Here is a 5,105-nt window from a genome sequence, read left to right as displayed (position 1 = left end):
AGAAGTGAAAACTAAAACCTAAAAAAACTGATAAAATGTCACAAAAAGTGGAAGAAAACTAAAAAGAGATAAAAAGGGAAAAATGATTTTCTTTCTCTATCTAACAAAATAAAAGAAAAGGAAAAAATCTCTATTAGTAGTGAAAACCAAAAAGACTCATAACAAAACTTAAAAATGGAAAAAAAAAACCAAAAGAAAAAGTGAAAAAATGATCAGGGAGTAAAAGATTTTTAAAAGGAAAACAAATCAAAAAATTGATAACACTTAGAAAACCACTCCGAAAATTCAAAAATCAGTACAAGTACACTTCCAACAATAAAAGGGTTAATGCAGAAATGATGCAGGATACACACACACTTCCCTTTTTTTTTGTGCCTGCGTCTCTCAGTGAAATCTTCTGAGAACAATGGAAGGGGAGAAAAAACCCAAAGACTCAGCTTTCCCAAAACTTCTCACACTGCAGTAACAAAAGCCTCTACCAAAAATGCAAGATAAAACATAAAATAGGGAAAAGCAGAGTACAAATATGACAATATGAAAAATATATATCAGGGGCACACCCTGTAGGAAAAAGAGGAAGTTTACAAGACAAAAGGAAAAAAACTTTTTCTGCTTCAAATCTTCGTGGAAACCTGCAATGAATTCACATATAGACGTCCGGGGAGAGAGATCGAAAGCCCTTCTGTGACACGTATGTCAAGCAGCTGCTGGTAACCGATAACTGCCAACCACACTGGGTGCACTGCGCTGGTGACCCGGGAATGTTAACATGCTGTACCGGACGTCCTGCCTGGCTCGTCGGTATCAGTAATGTGATAACTCCCACAATGTTGCCACCACCTGATACCTGGGCCGGCTTTTCCAGTCCTTCCCTGTGACCAGGTGTGTTGGTGGCAACCTGTCAAGTGGTTTGGCTTGCAATATCTCCCCTAAGCTAACACCACCACGTGCCTGGCATGGGCGCTATTGTCCCTTCCTACGCACGGGTGTTTGTTGTGATAGCTTGATGTGAGATTCGCCTTGTGATAACTCCGTAAGGCCCCACCACCTGTCCCTGGGCAAGGCTTCTCCTGTCCTCCCCCTGTGTCCAGGTGTATTTGTGAGGACCTATCTGAGTGGGTCAAACTCCCCTGTTATCGGTTTTCCAGCACCCACAAACACAAATCTGTCACAATTTTCCACCAACTCTCTCACCCGGATCTTAGACACACAGGACCACAGCAGACACTTAGCTTATCCCAGGGTTTGGATAAGAGCGTGGACTTTTTTCACACTACTTGGGTTTGGTGACCACACTGACCGGCTAGAGTTGCTGACCCGGACTGGGCACAGGGAACATTCAGGTAAGATAACTAGATTTTCTTACCTTGCTTATGGAGTTGCGCAAATCTCCGCTCCCATGAGCCAAGGCCTTGGCCGGCACCTCTGTCCTCTCCGGTCAGCAGGATCCCCCTGCGTTTTCGTCCACAGCCCCACGTTGGGCGCCACTTGACATGGAAATTTATATGGGTAGATTTACCCCTGTGCGTACTGTGGCCTGCCCAAATTAGACAGTCTTATTGAGCGCTCAACTGGAAGAAAAGAACTGTACACACAGACAGCAATCGATTCTTTCAATGCTCTGTAGCTTTATTAAGCATACCTATATTTATGGATACTAGGGATGGGCGAATCTACTCGTTAGGACTCGTTACTCTGCGAGTAGTAGGGGACTCGCAGGAGTCGGTACTCTGCGAGTTTCCAAGCGATTACTCGCACAGTAACGAGTCCAATGCAAATGAATGGCAATCCTAGTTTTTGCAGAGTTTCTTAGCGATTTTTTGTCAGCAGCTGGACACAAAATCGCTAAGAAACTAGGATTGCTTGTATTAAACTGTGAAAAAACTAGCTAGGAGTTCTCTCTCTCTCTCTCTTTCTCTCTCTCCTGCACAGGAATCGCTCCAGCACAGGAATCGCTGCAAAACTCGCATCCCCATTCTCCTCCCCCCAGCACAGGAATCCCCCAGCACAGGAATCGCTGCAAAACTCGCATCCCCATTCATTAACATTGGACTCGCTAGACTTGCAACGAATAGCGAGTTTCCAAGTTGGACTCGTTACAGCCTAGCGATTCCGAATATTTCAGGATTCGCCCATCCCTAATGGATACATGTAGGAAAGGGAGGTTATCTGATTAACATAAAGGCTGAACTTCTAGTTTAATTGGTCAGTTTGAATACATGAACATATATAGAAGAGTTTGCCCAAAAAAGCTGATTCTAGCAGTATAATTTATGGCCTATTGTTCTGCAGTGTCAGCATATTCTGGTATCGACTGGCACATCTGGCCTTACTTCCTCATTCCCTATGTCTGCTAGATATTTCTCAAGTCACAAGACAATGCTATCACGTTGGTTGTCCAGACAAGCTTCATGGGGTTAGGTCAGCTCCAGTCACTGATTATAAAGTTCAAGACAGCTATGATTATATCTCTAAGTGCGCATATATGAATATATAGAGTGTATATGAGAGTACATAAGTATATAGCCTATAGCAGGCAAGTGAGATCTAGATGAAATACATATACATATATATTTCCATAACAATGGTGTGTCGCAGCTTAGATGGTGTAGCTCCCCACAGGTGAAGCTGTAACCCCAGGGCAGTGTGAAAGTACAATGGAGGAGTAAGGGCACGGGATGATGTAGATGTTGATACCCAGTTGTAGCAGTGCTGATACGGGAATGATTGGAGGACACCAGAGCTTGCAGTTTCAAAGCTTTACTCACAGTTCACAGTGCACACAGGTGCCCGCTTCGGTACTGTGTCCTCCGGGGCAGAAGCCCAGCCAACCTCCAGGCAAGATAAGACTCTCCCCGCCAGCACCCTGCCAATGTGTCCTTCCTGAACGACTCCTCTATTGCGCCTTTTAATGTGAAGAGCTCCAGTACCGTGGTTACTCTGAAGTTCCTCCTGTCAGATGTTCCTAACAACTCTCTCACTTGTATGACAGACAGCTGTAGCCTGCTTCGGGGACTCCCTTCTCCTGAATCCCAGCTCTCTATCCGTTTCGCTGTTGTGTCCCAAGTCTTGGTTGGGAGTAGTGAATGTACAGCCAACTACTCCACCGGTGTCTGCTGCAGAACCATAAGTGTCCATACAACCTCGGGGACCGGGCCTTGCGCTGAGAACCTATAGGCAGGGTTCCTATAAAAACCCACTCCTCTCTGTTCTCTCTCCACTTCATTCCGTGCTTGTCTTTCTCTCTCTTATGGAAATGCAGATTACAGTTCTACGTCTCTCCTTCTCTCTTCCTTTCCCGTGCCAGCTGGCTCAGGTCACTGAGGCAGCTGTAGCACTCCTTCCTCTATCCCTTCTTCCAGGTATCCCCCACTCCTCACTGAGTGGCTAGCAACTCAACTCCAACCAAACTGAACAGAACTGAACTCTCTCAGACGGCCCCCTGAGGGACTGACCCCTCTCAGGGACTCACCTGAGACTGAACTGTCATCCTATCTTTCCCCTTCTTTTTATACTAACTCCACCCACCTCCCAGCACATCTCGTGTTACGAAGCAGGGTTCCACGAAATGTGCTCCTTCTACACCCTGAGCCTAAAGTTGCAATGTGGCCCTTCTGAACTAGCCTGTGTGTGGGATGCAGGTGTTGGAGTGTGGCAGGTAGTTCCCACCTTACCTGGAAGGTGGGGCACTACACCTTAGGAGAAGGTGCAGTACCTCTGTGGCGACTGAGCCTCAGGGGCACCACACTAGCAGCGGAGCATAGGCCGAGGCCCAGAGCCGGGTCAAGGGAGCACTTTGAGACTAGACATGGAAATGTGCAAGAGAGCACCATAGGACAGAGTACGGAAAACCAGGCAGAGACAAGAAACATGGGAAGTACTACAAGGCTCAGAATAGCAAAGACTAAACATGGCAAAACAGGCTAAGGCAGAGAACAGCGGAACTACTACAAGGCAAAGCAAGGCAAGGACAAACATGGAATGAGACTAGAGACAGAGTACAAGCACAGAGCGTGTGCAGAGACGCACTACAGGGCAGAGTGCAGGGGCACAGAATACGGGGAGTGACCGTGCAGACCAAGCAGCCATGCAGGGAAGCAACACAATACTCAGGCCCCGACCATAGGAAGGGGTGGTCTGATATAGCACCATAGCACCTGGACTTCCGGATCAGGATCAGGGAAGGACTTCCGGTTCAGATCCTCCAGGATCATAGAGAGCGTTGCTAGATCAGGCTGGGCTGAACCATAGAGAAGGTCACATGATCAGGGGTTCCAGCATTACATAGATGATTGCAGAATCAGACAGTGCTGGAAAATAGGAACGGTCACATGATCAGGGGTTCCAGGAATACATAGAGGATTGCAGAATCAGACAGCACTGGAGCATAGGATAGGTCACATGATCAGGGGTTCCAGGAATACAGAGGATTGCAGAATCAGAGTAGAGACGGATGGTTACCTAGCAACGGCATGCAGCCATGAGGTAAGGCGCGCGTGCACACTGCTCCAGGCATCTTGCAGCACGAGACTTAACGGGCATGAGAATTCAGTGCACGTGCACACCGCTCCAGGAGTCATGCGGCATAACAGACATGACAGGCATAACGGACATGGCGGGCATGACATCAATGTTCTCCCTCACAGTTCATTCCCCTTTGACTACTGGGCCTGTAAACTGGACACCTGGCCTGAATTGGCACAATATGCCTTACAGGAGCTCGCTTGCCCTGCTGCTAGTGTGCTATTAGAAAGAGTCTTCAGTGCTGCTGGAGCAATCCTGACAGAAAGAAGGACCCGGCTGTCGACCCAAAATGTTGGTGATCTCACCTTCATTAAAATGAACCATGCCTGGGTTTCAAAGGATTTTGTACCACCTTCCCCTAATGACACATAGGTTGCCAGCAAAATGGCTCGCTTTGTCCTCCTCTTCCTCCGACTTCTCCAATTCCTCCATTTGCAGCTGCTGAACGACCAGCCTACACCTCAACATATGCTTCCACCTCCCTAACTAGGCTGTACCCCCCCAGGGCCGGCGTCAGCGCCTGGCGCACCCGGGCAAGTGCCGGGGCCGTGAGCAGGTGGGAGGCCCACTCGCCGTCAGAG

The sequence above is a fragment of the Dendrobates tinctorius genome, unplaced genomic scaffold (assembly GCF_039654945.1).
Source record: "Dendrobates tinctorius isolate UK_male_01 unplaced genomic scaffold, ASM3965494v1 ptg000151l, whole genome shotgun sequence".
Lineage (NCBI taxonomy): Eukaryota > Metazoa > Chordata > Amphibia > Anura > Dendrobatidae > Dendrobates > Dendrobates tinctorius.
Note: the sequence above shows the minus strand (reverse complement) of the source record.